This window comes from Colius striatus, chromosome W, assembly GCF_028858725.1.
Source record: "Colius striatus isolate bColStr4 chromosome W, bColStr4.1.hap1, whole genome shotgun sequence".
NCBI classification, from domain to species: Eukaryota; Metazoa; Chordata; class Aves; order Coliiformes; family Coliidae; genus Colius; species Colius striatus.
The window spans coordinates 35,409,510-35,435,140 of record NC_084789.1 but is presented as its reverse complement, the minus strand read 5'-3'; the positions used below and the strand labels follow the sequence as shown (position 1 = coordinate 35,435,140).

The 25,631-nt window shown below is 47.4% G+C and overlaps 1 pseudogene; it reads right to left on the bottom strand.

The window, feature by feature from the left end:
• Positions 1–13,640: 13,640 nt before the first annotated feature.
• On the bottom strand, positions 13,641–25,175 carry LOC133628553 (tektin-3-like; annotated as a pseudogene).
• Positions 25,176–25,631: the final 456 nt, after the last annotated feature.

Here is a 25,631-nt window from a genome sequence, read left to right as displayed (position 1 = left end):
TTTCTGTTCAGCTCCCATTCAAAAAATACATTTGTCTGTTAAGTTATACTGCTGAGTATGGGAGGTAAAAAAAGCAGGAAGGCAGACCCCAGCTACAGTAGTAAGTAGGTCCCCATGCAGTCTATCAGCCACCACGGTGTCACATTTCCAGCTGCTTTCCTGTAAGAGATATCTTCAATAACACACTTTTTCTGTTCAGCTCCCATTGAAAGAATACATTTGTCAGTTAAGGTATACCACTGAGTATGGGAGCTACAAGAAAGCAGGAATATAGATCCCAGCTACAGTAATAAGTAGGTCCCCATGCAGTCTATCAGCCAGCACGGTGTCACATTTGCAGCTCCTTTCCTGTGGGAGCTATCTTCAATACCACGCTTTTTCTCCTCAGCTCCGATTTAAAAAATACATGTGTCTGTTAAGTTATACCACTAAGTATGGGAGCTACAAGAAAGCAGGAAGGCAGACCCCAGCTACAGTAGAAAGTAGGTCCCCATGCAGTCTATCAGCCAGCACGGTGTCACATTTGCAGCTGCTTTCCTGTGGGAGATATCTTCAATACCACACTTTTTCTCCTCAGCTCCCTTTGAAAATAATACATTTTGTCTCTTAAGTTATACCACTGAGTATGGGAGCTACAAGAAAGCAGGAAGGTAGATCCCAGCTACAGTAATAAGTAGGTCCCCATGCAGTCTATCAGCCAGAACGGTGTAACATTTGCAGATCCTTTCCTGTGGGAGCTATCTTCAATACCACACTTTTTCTGTTCAGCTCCCATTGAAAAAATACATTTTTCTCTTAAGGTATACAACTGAGTATGGGAGCTACAAGAAAGCAGGAAGATAGATCCCAGCTATAGTATTAAATAGGTCCCCATGCAGTCTAGCAGCCAGCACGGTGTCACATTTGCAGCTGCTTTCCTGTGGGAGCTATCTTCAATACCACACTTTTTCTGTTCAGCTCCCATTGAAAAAATACATTTGTCTCTTAAGGTATACCACTGAGTATGGGAGCTACAAGAAAGCAGGAAGATAGATATCAGCTACTGTAGTAAGTAGGTCCCCATGCAGTCTATCAGCCAGCATTGTGTCATATTTGCAGCTGCTTTCCTGTGGGAGCTATCTTCAATACCACACTTTTTCTGTTCAGCTCCCATTGAAAAAATACATTTGTCTGTTAAGTTATACTGCTGAGTATGGGAGCTACAAGAAAGCAGGAAGGCAGACCCCAGATACAGTAGTAAGTAGGTCCCCATGCAGTCTATCAGCCAGCATTGTGTCATATTTGCAGCTGCTTTCCTGTGGGAGCTATCTTCAATACCACCCTTTTTCTCCTCAGCTCCCATTGAAAGAATACATTTTTCACTTAAGGTATACCACTGAGTATGGGAGCTACAAGAGAGCAGAATGATAGGCCCCAGTTACAGTAGTAAGTAGGTCCCCATGCAGTCTATCAGCCAGCACGGTGTCACATTTACAGCTCCTTTCCTGTGGGAGCTGTCTTCAATACCACAATTTTTCTCCTCAGCTCCCATTGAAAAAAATACATTTTGTCTGTTAAGTTATACCACTGAGTATGGGAGCTACAAAAAAGCAGGAAGATAGATCCCAGCTATAGTAGTAAGTAGGTCCCCATGCAGTCTATCAGCCACCACGGTGTCACGTTTCCAGCTGCTTTCGTGTGGGAGCTATCTTCAATACCACACTTTTTCTCCTCAACTCCCTTTGAAAAAATACATGTGTCTGTTAAGTTATACCACTGAGTATGGGAGCTACAAGAAAGCAGGAAGGCAGACCCCATCTACAGTACTAAGTAGATCCCCATGTAGTCTCAGGTCCCCCGTGCAGTCTATCAGCCAGCACTGTGTCACCTTTGAAGCTTCTTTCCTGTGGGCGCTATCTCCAATCCCACTCACTTGGACTGCTTAACTCCCATTGGAAAAATCCAGACTGTCGGTAGAAGTTATACCACTGCTTATGGGAGCTACAAGAAAGCAGGAACGTAGACCCTAACTACAGAAGTAAGAAGGTCCACATGTAGTCTATCAGCTACATCAATGATATGAATAAATGAAATTAATTCAAAAAATTGAGATGTTGGCGGGACTAATAAAAAAGAGTCGTGAAAGAGCATTACAAGTAACTGGTGCTGAGCCACATACGATAAGGATACCAATGAAAAAGGACTCTTTACAATGGTATTTAGACAATACAGAAGATCTTCAGGAGATGCTCTTAGGTGGCGGCAGTATAGTAGCAACAGACAAAATAAAAAAAGCACCATTACAATGGCTAGGAAAATGGAATTGGCTAGTACGACCCAAATGGGAGCCGGCCCCCATAGCGGATGCGTTGACAGCATACACGGATGCTGGAAGAAAGTCTAGAACGGCGGCAATAACCTCGCAAAAGGAAGGGGAGTGGAAGCACCAACTAATAAAAGCAGAAGAGAAAGACACATTACAAACCTTGGAACTGTTGGCAGTAGTATGGGCCATGATGAACCTGAAAGGGCCCCTGAATGTGGTTACAGACTCGTTATATGCCGCGGGTATCGTAGAGAGAATCGAGGACGCCTCCATTAAGGAAGTGTAGAATCCCAGACTATTTGAATTATTAATACAGCTGGAGAAGGCAATAAAGCTTAGGGAGCATGTTTATGCCATTATACATATCAGGAGCCATAAATGGGACATTGGGCTGAAAGAAGGTAATGCTAGGGCAGGTAAGATGGTCACAGTGACGCATAATACGCCTCTGTCCAAACAGATACTAGCCAGAGAAGCGCACTCCCTGTTTCATCAGAATGCACGGGGTTTACACCGAGAGTTTCAGTTATCGCTAAAGGATGCAAAGGCTATTGTTAGAGCTTGTCCCATTTGTAGCCATCAAAATGGAGGTGTTGGCTTAGGCTTGGGGGTGAACCCTAGAGGATTATCTGCAAATGAAATTTGCAGATGGATGTCACTCATGTGGCAGAGTTTGGAAGACTAAAATATGTGCATGTAACCATAGACACATGGAGCAAATTCGTTTGGGCAACAGCACAGACAGGGGAGAGGGCCATACATGTGGAGCGTCATTTATAGAGTAGTTTTGCGGTAATGGGAATTCCTCAGAAAATAAAGACAGAGAATGGGCCGGCCTATATAAGTAGAAGCATAGAACAGTTCACGAGTCAATGGGAAGTTGAATATGTAGCAGGGATTCCCCATTCCCACACAGGACAGGCCATAATAGAAAGAGCTAATGGGACTCTAAAAAGATATCTTGGTAAATATGGGGATGTTAAAGACCCACATATGAAATTGTTAAAGGATTTATTTATTATGAACCACCTGTGTGTATTTGGGGAAAAGGAGCTACCACCTGTAATAATGCATCATAATCCAAAGGCACAAAAGGAGGGGAAGAAAGAAATATGGGTTAAATATCGTGAGCCTGAAACAGGGATATGGCAGCCTCCGGCCAAAGTATTATACTGGGGACATGGGTATTTGTGTGTTGATTCTCCCACAGGATCCATTTGGGTGCCAGCCAGGTGGACAAGAGCTGTCCTTGAAGCTGCGGAGATCAAATCATCTGATGAAAAAGGACAGGAAGAGATTGGAGAATAAATACACCCTCGTCTTGCGGTCATTGGAGGACTGGCTAACAATCAAAAGACTGAAGGTTATATAACAAAAAGACAGTGAATTTAATGAATAATAATGAGGTGTTTTGTTATAACCATAGCTTTTAATGTAACTATAATTACTAAAAGCTTGACGCATTTTAATCAGCCTGGAGATAATATTTGGATAACCTTTGCTAATCAAACTGGTCAATCATCTCTTTGTCTTAGTTTGGGAGGGGTTACTAATCCTTTTAAAACGTGTTTGATAGGATTGCCCGTATGGAATCCGGAGGAATTTTGTGGACTAGTACACAATAACACCTCGTGTAACAGGACGGCGCTGAACACAATTAGCAGTGATCACCATCATTCAAATGGGTAACGTCAATGTGAGATAATCAAGTCTATTAGCCAGCACTGTGTCACATTTGTACCTGCTTTCCTGTGGCAGCTATCTCCAATCCCACTCACTGGCACTGCTCAACTCCCATTGAAAAAATACAGGCTGACGGTAGAAGTTATATCACTGCGTATGGGAGATACAAGAAAGCAGGAACGCAGACTCACCGTACAGTAGTAAGTAGGTCCCCATGTAGTCTATCAGCCAGCACTGTGTCACATTTGCACCTGCTTTCTTGTGGGAGCTATCTCCAATCCCAGTCACTTGGACTGCTCAGGTCCCATTCAATAAAATACATGCTTTCCGTTTAATTATAGTACTGCGCATGGGATCTACAAGAAAGCTGGAAGGCAGACCCCACCTACAGTAGTAAGTAGGCCCCCATTTAGTCTATCAGCCAACACTGTGTCAAGATTACAGCTTCTTTCCTGTGGGAGCTATCTCCAATCCTACTCACTTGGACTGCTCATCTCACAATGAAAATATATAGACTGCAGGTAGAAGTAATACCACTTTGTATGGGATGTACAAGAAAACAGAAAGGCAGACCCAACCTACAGTAGTAAGTAGGCTTCCATGTAGTCTATCAGCCAGCACTGTTTCACCTTTGCAGCTGCTTTCCTGTGGGCACTATCTGCAATCCCACTCACTTGGATTGCTCAAATCCCATTAAAAAAAACCAGACTGTCGGTTAATTACCACTTCGTATGGGAGATACAATAAAACATGAAGACAGACCCCACCTACAGTAGTAAGTAGGTGCCCATGTAATCTGACAGCCAGCACTGTGTCACGTTTTCAGCTGCTTTCCTGTGGGAACTATCTCCAATAACACTCACGTGTACTACTCAAGTGCCATTGAAAAAATATATGCTGTCTGTTCAGTTATAACACTGAGTATGGGAGCTACAAGAAAGCAGGAAGGCAGACTCCATCTACAGAACTAAGTAGGTCCCCACGTAGTCTATCAGCCATAAGTGTTTCACATTTGCAGCCGCTTTCCTGTGGGAGGTATTTCCAATCCCAATAACTTTGACTACTCACCTCCCATTGAAAAAATACATGCTTTCTGTTAAGTTATACCACTGCGTATGGGAGCTACATGAAACCAGGAAGGAAGACCCGACCTACAGTAGTAAGGAGGTCTCCGTGTAGTCTCTCACCCCGAGTTGTTTCACATTTGCAGCTGCTTTCCTGTGGGAGCTGTAGTAGGTCCCCATGTAGTCTATCAGCCAGCACTGTGTCACATTTGCACCTGCTTTCTTGTGGGAGCTATCTCCAATCCCACTCACCTGGACTGCTCAGCTCACATTGAAAAAATAAATGGTGTCGGTAGAAGTTACTCTGCCACATAGTTTTCTGCTCTTGGCTTGAAAAACCCAGACTCGAAGTCTGAAACCAGGCTCGAAGCCTGAAAAACCAGCTCCAAGCCTACTTCATGCGGCGATCAACCCAGGGTCCGATTCTCAGCTGGGTGGGAAGAAATCAGTCCTACTCAATGTGAGTGATAGCGGAAATCTTCTCCTTTATTGAGAGCAGGCTCTAACTTATATACACAGCAGCTTCAAAGCTAGCTCAGCAACAGCAGCTAATAGATTACATTCTTTTGTTCATCCTACTTGCGGTTTGTGCGATAAGCAAACTCCCTCACATTTTCCCATCTTATTTTTCTCAGAAGTTGTTTTCCACCTTGAGCTGTTAGCTCATTAGCTGAAAACAGCCCGACCTTGAGGGAACAGAAAGCGGCCTGCTATCTACATGACTACGTGACAGCAACTACTTTAACCATGGCTCTGATTCTGACAGGAAAGCAGCTGCAAAGGAGACACTGTTCTGACTGATAGACTACATGGGGGCCTACTTACTACTGTAGGTGGGGTCTGCCTTCCATCTTTTTTGTAGCTCCCATAGGTAGTGGTATAACTTAACCGACAGCATATCTTTTTTCAATGGGAGCTGAGCAGTCCATGTGAGAGGGATTGGAGACAATGTTCACAAGAAAGCAGCTGCAAATGTTTCACAGTGCTGGCTGATAGACTACATGGCGACCTACATACTACTGTACGTGGGGTTTGCCTTCCTGCTTTATTATAGCTCCCATATGCAGTGGTATAACTTCTACTGACAATCTGTATTTTTTCGATGGGCATTGAGCAGTGCAAGGGATTGGGATTGGAGATAGCTTTCACAGGAAAGCAGCTGCAAATGTGACACAGGGCTGGCTGATAGACTACTTGGCGACCTACTTGCTATTGTAGGTGGGGTCTGCCTTCCAGCTTTTTTGTACCTCCCGTATAACTTAACCGACAGTCTGTATTTTTTCAATGGTAACTGAGCCTTAAAAATGAACCAGACTCGAAGTCTTAAAAATCCAGACTCGAAGCCTGAAAATCCAGCTGTAAGTTGACTTCATGCGGCGATCAACCAAGGGTCCGATTCTCAGCTGGGTGGGAAGAAATTCGTCCTACTCAATGTGAGTGATAGCAGAAATCTTCTTCTTTATTGAGAGCAGGCTCTTAGATACACAGCAGCTTCAAAGCTAGCTCAGCAACAGCAGCTAATAAATTTCACTTTCTTGTTCATCCTACTTGCCGTTTCTGCGATAAGCAAGCTCCCTCACAGTTTCCCATCTTGTTTTTCCACAAAGTTGTTTACCACTTTTAGCCGAAAACAGTCCGACCTTGAGGGAACAGAAAGCGGCCTGCTGCCCAACAGGCCTAACATTATACCCCGGGATCCATGTCCATGCGCCTTCATTTTTTCTCCACATCCATAGGAAAGCAGGTGCAAATATGACACAGTGCTGGGTTTTAGACTACATGGGGGCATAGTTACTACTGTAGGTTGGGTCTGCGTACCTGCTTTTCTTGTAGCTCTCATACGTAGTGGTGTAACTTTACCGACAGCATATATTTCTTCAATGGGACCTTTGAAATACAAGTGTGTGTAATTGGAGATAGCTCCAACAGGAAAACAGCTGAAAATACGACACAGTGCTTGCTGATAGACTACATGAGGGCCTACTTACTACTATAGGTGGGGTCTGCCTTCCTGCTTTCTTGTAGATTCCATGCGCAGTACTATAACTGAACGGAAAGCATGTGTTTTTTCAACGGAACTAAGCAGTCCAAGTGAGTGGGACTGGGGATAGCTCATACAGGAAAGCAGCTGCAAATGTGACACAGTTCTTGCTGAAAGACTACATTGGGGCCTACTTTACACTGTAGGTGGGGTCTATCCTCCACGTTTTTTTAGCTCCCATACGCAGTGGTATAACTTAAGCGAAAGCATATATTTTTTCAATGGGACCTGAGAAGTCCAAGTGAGTGTTATTAGATATAGCTCCCACAGGAAAGCAGCTTCAAAAGTGACACAGTGCTGGCTGATAGACTACAAGGGGGTCTACTTACTACTGTAGCTGGGGTCTGCGTACCTGTTTTTTGTAGCTCTCATACACAGTGGTATAACTTAACTGACAGCAAATATTATTCCAATGGGTGCTGAACAGTCCAAGTGACAGGGATTGGATATAGTGCCAACAGGAAAGCAGGTGAAAATGTGTCAAAGTGCTGGCTGATAGACTACAAGGGGAACTACGTATGCCTGTAGATGGGGTCTGCGTACCTGTTTTATTAAAGGTCCCACAGGCAGTGGTGTAACTTTAAACACCAATCTGTATTTTCAATGGGAATTTAGCAAGTCAAATTCCTGGGATTGGATGTAGGTGCCACAGGAAAGCAGCTGCAAAGGCTGTACAGTGCTGGCTGATAGACTACATCAGGACCTACTTACTACTGTAGTTGGGGTCTGCCTTCCAGCTTTTTTGTTGCTCCCATACGCAGTGCTATAACTTACGCCACAGCATATATTTTTTCAATGGGACCTGATCAGTACAAATGAGTGTTATTGGAGATAGCTCCCACATTAAAGCAGATGCAAATGTGACAGAGTGCTGGCTGATAGATTACACGGGGACCAACGTACTAGTGTAGGTGGGATCTGCCTTCCTGCTTTCTTGTAGCTCCCATAAGCAGTGATATAACTTCTACCACCAGCATGTATTTTTTCAATGGGAGCTGAGCAGTTCAGGTGAGTGGGATTGGAGAGAGTGTCCACAGGAAAGCAGCTGAAAATATGACACAGTGGTGACTGATAGACTACACGGGGACCTACTTACTACTGTAGGTGGGATCTGCCTTCCTGCAGATTGTCATGTAATCTATCAGTCAGCACTGTGTCACATTTGCAGCTGCTTTCCTGTGGGAGCTACCTCCAATCCCATTATCTTGGCCTCGTCAGCTCCCTTTAAAAATACATTCTGTCGGTAGAAGTTATACTACTGCGTATGGGAGCTATAAGAAAAAAGGAAGGCAGACCTCATCTACACTCCTAAGTTGATCCCCATGTAGTCTATCAGCCAGCACTGTGTCACATTTGCAGCTGCTTTCCTGTGAGAGCTATATCTAGTCCCAGTCACTTGAACTGCTAAACTCCCATTGAAAAAACACAGACTGTCGTTAGAAATTATACCACTGCGTATGGGAGCTACAAGAAAGCAGGAAGGCAGACCCCACCTACAGTGTTAAGTAGGTCCCCATGTAGGCTATCAGCCAGCACTGTGTCACATCTGTAGCTTCTTTCTTCTGGGAGCTATATCCATTCCCACTCACTTAGACTGCTCAAATCCCATTGAAAAAATACAGACTGTCCGTAGAAGTGATACCACTGTGTATGGGAGCTATGAGAAAGCAGGAATGCAGACCCCATCTACAGTACTAAGTTGGTCCCCATGTAGTCTATCAGCCAGCACTGTGTCACATTTACAGCTGCTTGCCTGTGCGCTCTGTCTCCAATCCCAATCATTTGGACTGCTCAAATCCCATTGAAAAAATACACACTGTTGGTAGAAGTTATACCACTGTGTATTGGAGCTACAAGAAAGCAGGAAGGCAGACCCCACCTACAGTAGTAAGTAGGTCCCCATGTAGTCTATCAGCCAGCACTGTGTCACATATGCAGCTCCTTTCCTGTGAAAGCTATATCCAGTCCCTGTCACTTGAACTGCTCATCTCCCATTGAAAAAAACCACAGACTATCGTTAGAAATAATAATACTGCGTATGGGAGCTACAAGAAAGCAGGAAGGCAGACCCAACCTACAGTTTTAAGTAGATCCCCATGTAGTCTATCAACCATAAGTGTTTCACATTTGCAGCTGCTTTCCTGTGAAAGTTATCTCCAATCCCAGTCCCTTGGACTGCTCAACGCCCATCGAAAAAATACAGACTGTCATTAGAAGTTATACCACTGCATATGGGTGCTACAATAAAGCAGGAAGGCAGACCCCACCTACATTAGTAAGTAGGTCTCCATGTAGTCTATCAGCCAGCACTGTGTCACAGTTCAGCTGCTTTCCTGTGGGCACTATCTCCAATCCCAGTCCCCTGGACTGCTCAACACCCATTGAAAAAATACACACTGTCGGTAGAAGTTATACCACTGCATATGGGAGTAACAAGAAAGCAGGAAGGAAGACCCACCTGCAGTAGTAAGCAGGTCCCCATGAACTCTACCGGCCAGCATTGTGTCACGTTTGCAACTGCTTTCCTTTCGGAGCCTTCTCCAATCCCACTCACATGGCCTGCTCAGCTCCCATGAAAAACTGCATGTTTTCCGTTACGTTTTACCACTGCTTATAGGAGCTACAGAAAGCAGGAAGGCAGACCCCTCCTACAGTAGTATGTAGGTCCCCATGTAGTCTATCAGCCAGCACTGTGTCACATTTGCAGCTGCTTTCTTGTGAACATTGTCTCCAATCCCTCTCACTAGGACTGCTGAGCTCCCATTGAAAAAAGATATGCTGTCGATTAAGTTATACCACTACCTATGGGAGCTACAAAAAAGCTGGAAGGCAGACCCCACCTACAGTAGTAAGTAGGTCCCCATGTAGTCTGTCAGCCAGCACTGTGTCACATTTGCAGCTGCTTTCCCTTCAGAGTCAGAGCCATGGTTAAAGTAGTTGCTGTCACGTAGTCATGTAGACAGCAGGCCGCTTTTTGTTCAATCAAGGTCGGGCTGTTTTCAGCTAACGAGCTAACAGTTCAAGGTGGAAAACAACTTTGGAGAAAAACAAGATGGGAAAATGTGAGGGAGCTTGCTTATCGAACAAACCGCAAATAGGATTTACAAAAGAATGTAATCTATTAGCTGCTGTTGCTGAGCTAGCTTTGAAGCTGCTGTGTATATAAGTTAGAGCCTGCTCTCAATAAAGGAGAAGATTTCTGCTATCACTCACATTGAGTAGGACTGATTTCTTCCCACCCAGCTGAGAATCGGACCCTGGGTTGATCGCCGCATGAAGTAGGGTTGGAGCTAGTTTTTCAGGCTTCGAGCCTGGGTTTTTCAGGCTTTGAGCCTGGTTTCAGGCTTTTAGCCTGGGTTTTTCAGACTTAGAGTCTGGTTCATTTTTCAAGCTTCGAACCTGGTTTCAGGCTTTGAGCCTGGTTTTCAGACTTCAAGTCTGGGTTTTTCAGGCCAAGAGCCGAAAACTTCGTGGCAGAGTAACTTCTACTGACAGCATTTATTTTTTCAATGGGAGCTGAGCAGTCCAGGTGAGTGGGATTGCACACAGGTCCCACAGGAAACCAGCTGCAAATGTGAAACAGCTGGGGGAGAGAGACTACACGGAGTCCTCCTTATTACTGTAGGTCGAGTCTTCCATCCTGGTTTCATGTAGCTCCCATACGCAGTGGTATAACGTAACTGACAGCATATATTTTTTCAATTGGAGTTGAGCAGTCCAAGTGAATAGAATTGGAGGTAGCGGTCACAGTAAAGCAGCTGCAAATGTCACACAGTGCTGGCTCATTGACTACATGGGGACCTACTTAGTTCTGTAGATGGAGTCTGCCTTCCTGCTTTCTTGTAGCTCCCATACTCAGTGTTATAACTGAACAGACAGCATATATTTTTTCAATGGCACTTGAGTAGTACACGTGAGTGTTATTGGAGATAGTTCCCACAGGAAAGCAGCTGAAAACGTGACACAGTGCTGGCTGTCAGATTACATGGGCACCTACTTACTACTGTAGGTGGGGTCTGTCTTCATGTTTTATTGTATCTCCCATACGAAGTGGTAATTAACCGACAGTCTGTTTTTTTTTAATGGGATTTGAGCAATCCAAGTGAGTGGGATTGCAGATAGTGCCCACAGGAAAGCAGCTGCAAAGGTGAAACAGTGCTGGCTGATAGACTACATGGAAGCCTACTTACTACTGTAGGTTGGGTCTGCCTTTCTGTTTTCTTGTACATCCCATACAAAGTGGTATTACTTCTACCTGCAGTCTATATATTTTCATTGTGAGATGAGCAGTCCAAGTGAGTAGGATTGGAGATAGCTCCCACAGGAAAGAAGCTGTAATCTTGACACAGTGTTGGCTGATAGACTAAATGGGGGCCTACTTACTACTGTAGGTGGGGTCTGCCTTCCAGCTTTCTTGTAGATCCCATGCGCAGTACTATAATTAAACGGAAAGCATGTATTTTATTGAATGGGACCTGAGCAGTCCAAGTGACTGGGATTGGAGATAGCTCCCACAAGAAAGCAGGTGCAAATGTGACACAGTGCTGGCTGATAGACTACATGGGGACCTACTTACTACTGTACGGTGAGTCTGCGTTCCTGCTTTCTTGTATCTCCCATACGCAGTGATATAACTTCTACCGTCAGCCTGTATTTTTTCAATGGGAGTTGAGCAGTGCCAGTGAGTGGGATTGGAGATAGCTGCCACAGGAAAGCAGGTACAAATGTGACACAGTGCTGGCTAATAGACTTGATTATCTCACATTGACGTTACCCATTTGAATGATGGTGATCACTGCTAATTGTGTTCAGCGCCGTCCTGTTACACGAGGTGTTATTGTGTACTAGTCCACAAAATTCCTCCGGATTCCATACGGGCAATCCTATCAAACACGTTTTAAAAGGATTAGTAACCCCTCCCAAACTAAGACAAAGAGATGATTGACCAGTTTGATTAGCAAAGGTTATCCAAATATTATCTCCAGGCTGATTAAAATGCGTCAAGCTTTTAGTAATTATAGTTACATTAAAAGCTATGGTTATAACAAAACACCTCATTATTATTCATTAAATTCACTGTCTTTTTGTTATATAACCTTCAGTCTTTTGATTGTTAGCCAGTCCTCCAATGACCGCAAGACGAGGGTGTATTTATTCTCCAATCTCTTCCTGTCCTTTTTCATCAGATGATTTGATCTCCGCAGCTTCAAGGACAGCTCTTGTCCACCTGGCTGGCACCCAAATGGATCCTGTGGGAGAATCAACACACAAATACCCATGTCCCCAGTATAATACTTTGGCCGGAGGCTGCCATATCCCTGTTTCAGGCTCACGATATTTAACCCATATTTCTTTCTTCCCCTCCTTTTGTGCCTTTGGATTATGATGCATTATTACAGGTGGTAGCTCCTTTTCCCCAAATACACACAGGTGGTTCATAATAAATAAATCCTTTAACAATTTCATATGTGGGTCTTTAACATCCCCATATTTACCAAGATATCTTTTTAGAGTCCCATTAGCTCTTTCTATTATGGCCTGTCCTGTGTGGGAATGGGGAATCCCTGCTACATATTCAACTTCCCATTGACTCGTGAACTGTTCTATGCTTCTACTTATATAGGCCGGCCCATTCTCTGTCTTTATTTTCTGAGGAATTCCCATTACCGCAAAACTACTCTATAAATGACGCTCCACATGTATGGCCCTCTCCCCTGTCTGTGCTGTTGCCCAAACGAATTTGCTCCATGTGTCTATGGTTACATGCACATATTTTAGTCTTCCAAACTCTGCCACATGAGTGACATCCATCTGCAAATTTCATTTGCAGATAATCCTCTAGGGTTCACCCCCAAGCCTAAGCCAACACCTCCATTTTGATGGCTACAAATGGGACAAGCTCTAACAATAGCCTTTGCATCCTTTAGCGATAACTGAAACTCTCGGTGTAAACCCCGTGCATTCTGATGAAACAGGGAGTGCGCTTCTCTGGCTAGTATCTGTTTGGACAGAGGCGTATTATGCGTCACTGTGACCATCTTACCTGCCCTAGCATTACCTTCTTTCAGCCCAATGTCCCATTTATGGCTCCTGATATGTATAATGGCATAAACATGCTCCCTAAGCTTTATTGCCTTCTCCAGCTGTATTAATAATTCAAATAGTCTGGGATTCTACACTTCCTTAATGGAGGCGTCCTCGATTCTCTCTACGATACCCGCGGCATATAACGAGTCTGTAACCACATTCAGGGGCCCTTTCAGGTTCATCATGGCCCATACTACTGCCAACAGTTCCAAGGTTTGTAATGTGTCTTTCTCTTCTGCTTTTATTAGTTGGTGCTTCCACTCCCCTTCCTTTTGCGAGGTTATTGCCGCCGTTCTAGACTTTCTTCCAGCATCCGTGTATGCTGTCAACGCATCCGCTATGGGGGCCGGCTCCCATTTGGGTCGTACTAGCCAATTCCATTTTCCTAGCCATTGTAATGGTGCTTTTTTTATTTTGTCTGTTGCTACTATACTGCCGCCACCTAAGAGCATCTCCTGAAGATCTTCTGTATTGTCTAAATACCATTGTAAAGAGTCCTTTTTCATTGGTATCCTTATGGTATGTGGCTCAGCACCAGTTACTTTTAATGCTCTTTCACGACCCTTTTTTATTAGTCCCGCCAACATCTCAATTTTTTGAAAAAGGGTTTTTGTTTGTTGTAAGGCTGAGGAAATCCATTCTAGAACCCATACGTCCCCCATTTTCTTTTGAGATTGTGTCAAGGCCCCAAGCAAATACTTTGTGCTATACCAGATGGTTAAGTCAATAGGTAAATCAACATCGTGACGTTGGACCTGCCCTTGTTTGACACAGTCCATAATTTGTTGAAGCGCATCCTGAAGCTCTGGTGTTACCTGTTTTCTTGGTTTTGCCCAGCCGGGGACAAAGAGCCATGAGGGTGCTCGCTCACTCCTCTCCTCCCGGTGGAGTGGGAAGGGGAACCAGAGAAAAAGGGGAAAACCTGCGTAGGTTGAAATAAGAGCGGTTTAATAGAACAACAATAAGAAGAAACAGGTTCAGGGGGAAAAAGGAACAGTTTTAACAGTAAATTACTGTTAAATATACAAAAGGAATGGCGCGTGCCGCAGCTTCTCACCACTCGGGACCCGGAGCGACCCCCCCCCTCCGACCGGCAGCCCCGCCTTTGCTCCCGAAGCCCCGCTCCTGACTAGCTCCCTGCCTCTAGGTACTGGTCATGATGTCAGTATGGTATCGAATACCTGTTGGCCAGCCCAGGTCAGCTGCCCATGCTGTGCCCCTTCCTACTTCCTCATCAACGTTAACTCTATCCTAGCCCAAACCAGAACATTCCATCCCTTATTCTATACCATCTACATCATGCCTAGTTTCACAATATACAACATCTGAGCACCACATTTCCTCTCCCTGAAAAAATATGGGCACACACAGAGAAGTATATAATTCCCTCAGTTTATAGGCCACCCCCCTAATATTCCCGTTAAGTCCATTTAGCCGTTTAGTCCATAACGTCAGATCTTATTCATCATAAATCTTTCACAGCAGGGTAGATGGGGTGTGTGTGTGGGGGATAGTTCACTGCATGCAGTATCAGGATTTTGCAGTTGGTCTTTTAGGTGTGTCTTATCTGTAAGTTGAAAGCGCTGATCTTGAGGATTTCACTGGGCACCAATTCACATTCTGCTATTCTGTATCTTGCTTGTCCATGTCCATCTTTCAGTGATCTGAGTGGTCCTTACTGTAGTGTCAGTAATATGGCATAGAGCAACTATGGTAATGACGACATACAACAACAATGTTATTTAACAACTAACATAATACAATTTGATTCATGGAATTCACAGACTATTCTCACCCAAAATCAATTTTCCTTGAGTTACACACTGGGTTGTCCCTTCCTTACACATCACCCACCAAGTTTACCCAGGTCCCTGAGCAAAAACAATCCCACGAATAGGTTTACCTTTACCCAAGGTAGGACTCACCCATACTGCTTTCCCTAACAGATCTTTTACGTGCACTACAGGGACTTTATCCCCTTCTACAGTATGTAAAAGTTCCGATTGGGCAGGGCCAGCTCTGTTCACAGATCCTCTGGAGTTGACTAGCCAGGTGGCCTTTTCTAAATTTGTGTCCCAATGTTTGAATGTCCCACCCCCCATTGCTCTCAGTGTGGTCTTCAATAGTCCATTGTGTCGTTCCACTTTTCCTGAGGCTGGTGCATGATAGGGGATGTGATAAACCCATTCAATGCCATGCTCTTTGGCCCAGGCATCTATGAGGTTGTTCCTGAAGTGCGTCCCATTGTCTGACTCAATTCTTTCTGGGGTGCCATGTCGCCAGAGGACTTTCCTTTCAAGGCCTTGGATGGTGCTCCGGGCGGTGGCATGAGACACAGGATACGTTTCCAACCAGCCGGTGGTCAACTCCACCATTGTGAGCACATGGCGTTTGCCTTGGCGAGTCTGTGGCAGTGTGATGCAATCAATCTGCCAGGCCTCTCCGTATTTATATTTCTGCCATCGTCCTCCATACCATATGGGCTTCCACCGTTTGGCTTGTCTGATTGTAGCACACGTCTCACACTCATGGACAACCTGTGCAATGGCATCCAAGGTTAAATCCACCCCTCGATCACGAGCCCATTTATAGGTGGCATCTCTGCCTTGATGACCTGAGGTGTCATGAGCCCACCGAGCTAAAAATAACTCCCCCTTGTCTTGCCAGTCTAAATCTATCTGAGCTGCTCCAATCTTTGCAGCCTTGTCCACTTGCTGGTTATGCAGATGTTCTTCAGTGGCCCTGTTCTTAGGTATATGGGCATCTACATGGCGCACTTTCACAACTAGCTTCTCCAGCCGAGCAGCAATGTCTTGCCATATTGAGGCAGCCCAGATGGGTTTGCCCCGTCGTTGCCAGTTGTTCTGCTTCCATTGCTGTAACCACCCCCACACAGCATTTGCTGCCATCCACGAGTCAGTGTAGAGATAAAGCCTTGGCCAGTTTTCTTGTTCAGCAATGTCTAAAGCTAACTGGATGGCTTTTACCTCTGCAAACTGGCTCGATTCACCCTCTCCTTCTGCAGCTTCTGAAACTTTGCGTAGGGGGCTCCACACAGCTGCCTTCCACCTCCGATGCTTCCCCACAAGACGACAGGACCCATCGGTGAACAGGGCATACCGCTTCTCATTTTCTGGAAGTTCCTCATATGATGGGGCCTCTTCAGCACGGGTTGCCTCCTTTTCTGGTGATATTTCACTGTCTTCACACTCTGGCCAGTTCGTGATCAGTTCCAGAATTCCAGGGCGGCTAGAACTTCCTACACGAGCTCGTTGTGTGATCAATGCGATCCACTTACTCCATGTAGCATCAGTTGCATGATGTGTGGAGGAGGCCCTCCCTTTGAACATCCAGCCCAGCACTGGCAGTCGAGGTGCTAGGAGAAGTTGTGTTTCTCTGCCGATCACTTCTGATGCAACTTGAACCCCTTCATATGCTGTCAGTATCTCCTTCTCAGTTGGAGTGTATCGGGCCTCGGATCCTCTGTATCCCCGACTCCAGAATCCAAGGGGTCGGCCTCGACCCTCCCCAGGTGCTCTCTGCCAAAGACTCCAAGTAGGGCCATTCTCCCCAGCTGCGGTGTAGAGCACATTTTTAACATCTGGTCCTGTCCGGACTGGCCCAAGTGCCATTGCATGAACTATCTCCTGTTTAATTTGTTCAAAACTTTGTTGCTGCTCAGGACCCCATTCAAAATCATTCTTCTTCCGTGTTACGTGGTAGAGAGGGCGCACAATCATACTGTAATTTGGAATATGCATCCTCCAAAAACCCACAACACCTAGGAAAGCTTGTGTTTCCTTTTTGCTAGTTGGGGGAGACATGGCTGCAATTTTGTTGATCACATCTATTGGGATATGGCGACGTCCATCCTGCCATTTTACTCCTAAAAACTGGATCTCCTGTGCAGGCCCTCTGACCTTACTTTATTTAATGGCAAAACCAGCCTTCAGAAGAATTTGAATTATCTTCTTTCCCTTCTCAAGAACTTCCTCTGCTGAGTCACCCCACACAACAATGTCATCAATGTATTGCAGGTGTTCTGGGGCCTCACCGTTCTCCAGCGTGGCCTGGATCAGTCCAAGGCAGATGGTGGGGCTGTGTTTCCACCCCTGGGGCAGTCGATTCCAGGTATACTGAACCCCCCTCCAAGTGAAAGCGAACTGGGACCTGCACTCTACTGCCAAAGGAATTGAGAAGAATGCATTGACAATATCAATGGTGGCATACCATTTGGCTGCCTTGGACTCCAGTTCATATTGGAGTTCCAGCATGTCCGGCACAGCTGCGCTCAGCAGTGGCGTGACTTCATTCAGGCCACGATAGTCCACTGTCAGTCTCCACTCTCCACTAGACTTTCGCACGGGCCATATGGGACTGTTAAAGGGTGAGTGAGTTTTGCTGATCACCCCTTGGCTCTCCAGTTGGCGAATCAACTTATGAATGGGAATCACTGAATCTCTGCTGGTGCGATATTGCCGCCGGTGCACTGTTGTGGTTGCAATTGGCACCTGTTGTTCTTTAACCATCAGCAACCCCACAACAGAAGGGTCCTCTGAGAGGCCGGGCATGCTGGATAGTTGTTCAATTTCCTCTGTCTCCACTGCAGCCACACCAAAGGCCCACCGGTACCCTTTTGGGTCCTTAAAATACCCTCTCTTAAGGTAGTCTATGCCCAGGATACACGGGGCTTCTGGGCCTGTTACAATGGGGTGTTTGTGCCACTCATCTCCAGTTAAACTCACTTCAGCTTCTAACAAGGTTAGCTGTTGAGATCCCCCTGTCACTCCAGAAATGCAAACAGATTCTGTCCCTTTACAACTTGATGGCATCAGAGTGCATTGTGCTCCAGTATCCACTAAAGCCTTGTACTCTTGTGGGTTTGATGTGCCAGGCCATCGGATCCACACTGTCCAATAAACTCGGTTGTCCCTCTCCTCCACCTGGCTGGAGGCAGGGCCTCCCTAGTACTGGCCATGGCAGTCATTGGATACCTTTTGTAGAAAAGAGCTAGAAGTCCCCTCGAGGGGACTAGAATAGAGCTCAACCCTTCTATTCTGTCTAGGGAGTTGCTCACTGGAAACTGGAGCAGCATCTTTCCAAGAGATATTGCTCCTTGTAGCGTTTTTTCCCCGTAGCTGCCGTGCCCGTGCCCTTAAGGCCGAAGTAGGTTGCCCATGCCACTTGTTCATGTTCTCTCCCTGGTCCCGCAGGTAAGACCACAAAGCACCTCGTGGTGTCTGCCCTCTATATTCCCTCTCTTGAACAGAGGGACATCTACTAATAGCTGAAGTATGGACTCGGGCAGGTGGAGTGCGGGACATATCTTCTTTGAATTGGTGGAACTCTTTTGACATTTTATCTACAGCCGAGACAACAGCCTGTAGGGAGGAAGACAGACTTTCTTCATATTGCCGAAGTTGAACACCCATTTCCCCCACTGTTTTCCCCTCAGCTTCTTTCCAGGAGATGACTGCCAATGAATTAGCATAAGATGATGGTGCACTTTGCAGAAATCTTCGCCACATAGACTGTGTGCACTGGACCTCATCTGGGTCTGTTGGTAACTGCTCATTATAAATCATTTCCCGCACAGCTAACTCCCTCAGGTAGTGGATACCTTTGTCCATTGTGGTCCACTTGCCTGGGTGGCATATGATATCTTCTTTGAAGGGGTATCTTTCCCTCAAACCAGACAGAAGTCTTCTCCAGAGGCTGAGGACTTCTGTCTTCCTTCCAATCGCCTTGTCAATGCCGCCATCCCGGGACAGAGAGCCCAGCTGCCTGGCTTCCCTGCCCTCCAAGTCCAAGCTGTGGGCCCCATTCTCCCAGCATCGGAGAAGCCAGACAACAAGGTGCTCGCTTGGGTGGCGACTGTAATCTTTTCGCACTTCTCGCAGTTCGCTCAGGGACAAGGATCGGGTGATTATCTCTGGCTCTGGCTCTGACTCTTCCTCCCGTTCCCGTGATGACACTGGTTCATCTTCATCCCTCACAAGGCGAACTGATTTTTTTATGTGTTTCTTTTTCTGTACAGGAGCAACTGACACTGCCACAGGTTGATCCTCTGATTCAGGATCAGTGTCTGCTGTTGGAGTTAGGGCAGCAACAGCATCAGTTGCCTCAGTTTGAATAGCCACAGTGGTTGCTAGGGTGGCATGCCTAATCTGTACAAGTAAAAAACTCTTCCAATACCTGTTCATATTCTTCTGTATATCAATCCCTCCATAGCTGCCTAACCTCATAACAGTCTGGAAAACACGTTTCACAACTCTGTCCAAGAAAAACACCCTACCTAGAGGACAGAGCAATAAAACCACAATGGCTGGGACATCCCAAGTGCATTCTGAATTGTCAAAAGCTATTGCAGTTAACTTGAATGAGTAAGGGAGGATGGAAAAAATGGAAAAATTACGTCCCTCCATTTTTCCCATGAACTGAGTGTCATTACTGTCACTACATTCTGAAAATAAATGTCCAAGTTGCAGAAATGCCAACCAAGTCATGTACAAGTATTGGCCTAGCTCCATACCCAGTGATACAACCATACCATAAGCCAGTAACAACCAGTATATCAGAACGAGTGCTTTCGTCCCTTTTCCAAAGGACATAAACACTATCAGAGAGAATATATAGTGCATATGACAAATTATGGGCCAACAGCAGTTAAGCAAATACATCAACATTGTGACAATTGTTTCAGCCTACTGTGTCTTATTTCAACCCTGCGTGCCCCACGTTGAGCGCCAAATAATGTCGTGGTTTTGCCCAGCCGGGGACAAAGAGCCACGAGGGTGCTCGCTCACTCCTCCCCTCCCGGTGGAGTGGGAAGGGGAACCAGAGAAAAAGGGGAAAACCTGCGTAGGTTGAAATAAGAGCGGTTTAATAGAACAACAATAAGAAGAAACAGGTTCAGGGGGAAAAAGGAACCGTTTTAACAGTAAACGAGGGGAATATACAAAAGGAATGGCGCGTGCCGCGGCTGCTCACCACTCGGGACCCGGCGCGACCCCCCCCCCCCTCCGACCGGCAGCCCCGCCTGTGCTCCCGAAACCCCGCCCCCGACTAGCTCCCTGCCTCTAGGTACTGGGCATGATGTCAGTATGGTATCGAATACCTGTTGGCCAGCCCAGGTCAGCTGCCCATGCTGTGCCCCTTCCTACTTCCTCATCAAAGTTAACTCTATCCTAGCCCAAACCAGGACACCTGTATTTGACGCGTGGGGTTGGTTCCTTTCAAAAGTGGTCGTAGTTTTTCTAACAACTCGTTTGGTATTCCCACTATTAGTTTTAACCATTGCAGATCTCCTAACAGCTTCTGAGCATCATTCAGGGTCTTTATTTGTAGTTGGAGCTGTAGCTTCTGTGGTACTACGAGCTGTTCTGATAAAGACCATCCAAGATATTTCCATGGAGCTGTATGCTGAGTCTTTTCTGGAGCTATCACAAGGTGGCATTGAGCCAGTGCCTGTCGAATCTCCTCCACCTGTTGTTCCGTAAATGGTGCAGGCTGAGAAAAGAGGATATCATCCATGTAATGGTAGATGATAACGTTAGGCCATCGTCATCGAAGGGGTTGTCAAGCTGCGTCAACATACAGCGGACAGATAGTTGGACTGTTACGCATGCCTTGGGGCAAAACTGATGTTGTGTATAAATAAGTTTTACTATGCTTCGACAGTCAGCGGGCAGTAGCAACTGGGTTCCCCATACATTTGTCAATCATTTGTTTCACTAGTTCACTATTTACTCCGAACTGGCTGACCGTGGACCGCAACTGGGATAACAACTTCAAGTCCAGAGCAGAAATTGTTGCTTGCATACCTCCCCCCACAATGGGTTGGACTCCAGTGGCAACGTCAAAGTTCTGGCTGCTTCCAGTGCATCGCCATCCCCTTTTCCCAGACAATCTTTTGTGAGTGCAGCCCAAGTCTCCCTCCGCTCCCTTGCGATGGCCTCTGCAAGTTGACTCTCTGCCCCAGGGACAGGCTCTCCAAGTGGGGGGAGGAGGCGGGGACTCTTTAGGCCGGCACTCCTGTTCCTCAGGAGGGACTGATGGCTCACATGGTTCTCGTATCCTGTCCGTGCCTCCAGGGCCATTTTCTACACGCGGGGGGGGAGCTTTACTTTTGAGACGGTAGGAGCCAGCGGGATGGATTGGAACCAGTCACGCTCATAGTTTTTATTCTTACTCTATGCTGCCGATGCGTGCTCAGCAGCCTTCTTTTCTGCCTGATGTTGCAGCAACACATTGTGCACTATCCTCCAAAGCTTCCCTAACTTTTTAGCTGTCTTATCGTCCTCCAGGGTATCTTCCCACAGAAAATCCCCAAATTTACGCCATTCACTCAATTCATGCACTGTATGTGGATTCTGAAACACTCCCTTAGCATACCCATAAGCTAACAACCCTGGTAGGTCCTTTTGCAGATCTATACCCTTTATCTGCCGCTTCTGCAGGAATGCAGTAAATAAATCATATACTGCTTGCCTTTCCATACCTATTATCATCAGCGCGCTGTTGCAGCCCTTCGAGGTCTGGCGGCACATATCGGCCGGGCTCGTCTATATGGTCACCCAGGGCATGGCATGTTCCCAATTTTCACGCTTATTGCCATCCTTGTTGCATAGGACTCGAACCCCTTCGTCGCTCTACCGTGGCGCCAAGCCACTATCACGTCGGGGTCACCATTTGCTGAAGACGATGGGAGACAAGCCCACCCTGTAGTGCAACAAGTCTCAACTTTATTTGCAAAGATACAACTGTTTTATAGATACAATAATCAGGCTCATACATATTGCAAAAGCTAAGCTCATCAATGGTTCCCAGTTAGATGCAAACCTCGACCTTGTTTCAAGATACTCCAGATACTTGTGGCTGCTTAACCTAAAATAAGCTCCTGTTTTCTCATCCTGATATCCTACAACTCTCTTGCTCAAGGACACCATGTCCTTGAGCAGGAGTCCAATATCTTATCGCTTAATGCTCACTGCCTAACCAGCTGTATTCTATCATGTCCTCTTTCCTCTAGCCAAGTCTCCACAAAACTCTCCACACATACTCAGTGGTATAACTTCTACTGACAGCCTGTATTTTTTCAATGGGACCTGAGCAGTCCAAATCAGTGGGATTGGAGACATCTCCCACCGGAAAGCAGCTGCTAATGTGACACAGTGCAAGTTGATAGACTCCAACGTGACCAACGTACCACTGTAGGTGGGGTCTGCATACCTGCTTTCTTGTACTGCCCAGATGCAGTGGCGTAAGTTCTAACGGCAGTATTCATTTTTTCAAAGGGAGCTGAGCACGCCAAGTGAGTGTTATTAGAGATAACTCCCACAGAAAAGTAGCTGCAAATATGACACAGTGCTGGCTAATAGACTACATGGGGACCTACTTACTGCTGTAGGTGTGCTCTGCGTTCCTGCTTTCTAGTAGCTGCTATACGCAATGGTATAACTTAACAGAAAGCATGTATTTTTTCAATTGGAGCTGAGCAGTCCAAGTGAGTGGGATTGGAGACAGCTCCCAAAAGAAGGCAGGTACAAATGTGACACAGTGCTGGCTGATAGACTACATGAGGACCTACTTAACAATGTAGTTGGGGTCTGCCTTCCTGCTTTCTTGTAGCTCCCATACGGAGTGCTATATCTTAACGGAAAGCATGTATTTCTTCAATGGGATTTGAGCAGTACAGGTGAGTGGGATTGGAGATAGCTCCCACAGGAAAGAAGCTGCAAATGTGAAACAGCGCATACTGATAGACTACATGGGGACCTACTTACTACTGTAGGTGGGGTCTGCCTTCCTGCTTTCTTGGAGCTCCCATACGCACTGTTATAACTTCTACTGACAGTCTGTATTTTTTCAATGGTCGTTGAGAAGTTCAAGTGACTGGAATTGCAGATAGGTCCCACATGAAAGCAGCTGCAAATATAACACAGTTCTAGCTGATAGACTACACTGGACCTACTTACTACTTTTGGACGGGGTCTGCCTTCCTGGTTTTTTGTTGCTCCCATACGCAGTGGTTTAACTTACGCGACAGCATATATATTTTCAATGGGACATGAGCAGTCCAAGTGAGTGGGATTGGCCTCTTCCCGGGCCAGGTCTGCGTGGAAGGTGGTCGGTGTCCCAGGGAGGTGAGGGCGTCACACACACAGGGAGGGGTTGGGCTACCTTGGTCAGGTGGGCCCGAAGCTTGTTCTTGGCATCTCGGCGATGCGGTTGGTGAGGGCCACGTTCACCCTGTTGAACTGGCACCGCATCTCGGTGGCTGTCACCTCCATCAGGTTCTCAATGGAGTCCCGCAGCTGGGCGGAGGCCACCCGCTCTCTCTGCGACTGGAGGATGTTGTTGTCGCTGAACTTGGCCCACGAATCGGGCACGGAGATGCTGGTGGGGGGAAAGGAGAGGCCCACGGTCAGCCCGTGCTGGGAGGGCCAGGCCCTGCACAGACACAGCCTTCCCTGGTGGCCTTTCCTGTCGGGGAAAGGGAGCGGCACCGAGCATCCCGGGACGGCCGGGTGCCAGCGCTGTCAGGTGCGCACTCACGTGGCATCCACCCGCTGCACCCCGTGGTAGTAGCTGATGCCGTCGGAGCAGTTCCTCAGCTGGTGGCACTTGCCGTTGATGCGGTGGGCTGCCTGCTTGTTGGCCAGGTCCTTCTCCAGCTCGTGCTGGGCCGCCCAGTTGGTCCTTAAACGCACAGGGACAGTCGTGGTGGCCACATGTGGGTGGAACGGTCTCCTCCCCTTCCCATGGCCGTGCAGCTCCCTTTCTCCCTTCCTCCCACCCCCCCCCTCCATCCCTCCCGGGCAGCTCTGTGCTCCCACCAACATCACTGCCCGCTCCCCAGGGAGATACGGGGCTCCTCCTTACATGAGCTGGGCTTTTGCCTTCTCCAGGAATAGCCGAATCCTCTCCTGGCAGGCCCTGATGCCATCCACTTCCTGGGCAGAGAGAGGCAAAGCACAAGCCATCAGAGGCCACGCTCCAGCGTCACAGCTGACAGCTCTGCTGATCTAAACTGGAAGGTGGGATCTGCGTCCAGACTTACTGTTAAAAGCTCTTTCTCCACCTCGTCATGGACAAGGTCGATGCCCATCCTCTTCTCCCGCTGCAGGAGGCACTCCCGAGCAACCTGTTGGGGAGAGGCCGTTGGTGCCGGCTGCAGGGCTTCCCGCAGGGATGCTGCCCGGCTCAGGACAGGGCAGAGAAGAAAGGGGAGGTGGACACAGAGACGAGGACAATGGCAATCAGCGCCCTGGGCAGCCGGTTTAGGCCACGACTAATGGGCGGCAGAACTCGTTTCATGCAGCGGCAGCATGAAAGCCCCAGGAGAGAGCACACGTGTCCCTGGTGCAGCGGCAGCAGTGGGCTACAGCTTGCGGCCCACGCACAGGGTGCTCACCTGGAGAGGGGCCTCTGTCTCGGCCAGAGCTCTCTCCAGCCGTGCCTTCATCTCTCTCAGGGAATCGCTCTCCTTGATGATCTCTGCCAGCTCATGGCAGAGCTCCGCCTTCCAAAACTCAATGTCGCTGACTCGCTGCCCCAGCTTCTTTGTGTTGTCTGCCTGGCTCTTTCTGGTCTGTTGGTATTTGTCCTGCACCAGGCGGGAGGTATCAGCCGTCAGCAGCTCCGCCTTGCGCCGGGACGTCTCCGCCTCGTGGTAGTTGCTCTGGTTGGAGCGGTACCAGTCGCCGGGGCTGTAGCGGGTGAAAAGCGCCGTTCTGTTTGACACAGAAGGCAGCATCTCGCTGGGGCTCAAGCCCTGGCAGGTGCCAGACAAGGGAGCCAGAGTGGGGTGGGTGGCAACGGCCTTATAGTAGGCTCTGGGCATCCAGGGGAGGCCGTAGCTCTGCAGCACGGCGTAGCGAGGAGCACGGTTCTTGTAGCTCGAAGCCATGGGGCTGATGGCAGGCAGAAAGCGGGCAGGAGTTGACTTGGGGTGAGCAGATGTGACGGTTAAGGGAGAGCCAAGCAGGTCCATTCTCTTCTGGGACGTGTCCTGCACAGAGGAGACGGGAGAAGACAACTTCCCTCAGTCAGCTCCTGCACTTGCCTGACAGCAACAGCTGAGAGCACAAACGGCGACGCACACGGCACCCACACGTGGCCTGTGCTAAAGCCCTTGAAAACAAATCCCTCCCCAAGCGTTTGCCTAAGTCAGGGTTGGACTGTGGGGCTGGGATCCAGCACCAGGTCAGAGGAGCAAACCACGGCTGCTGAGGAGAAAGGCTGACACCGGGCCTTCATCTTCCTTCAATCTGTCAGTCCAGGGCAAGTGCACTTGCCCTTCCTCCACTGCCCATCTCTTTCTTTTGGCTGGCGTATCTGCTGACCTCAGAGGCCTCCAGGGATCATTTTCACTTGAAAAGCTCCATTGCCAGCCCCGAGGGCTGTGAAGACACAGCCGCTCCCAGCTCAGCACCAGCTGTGGGCCAGG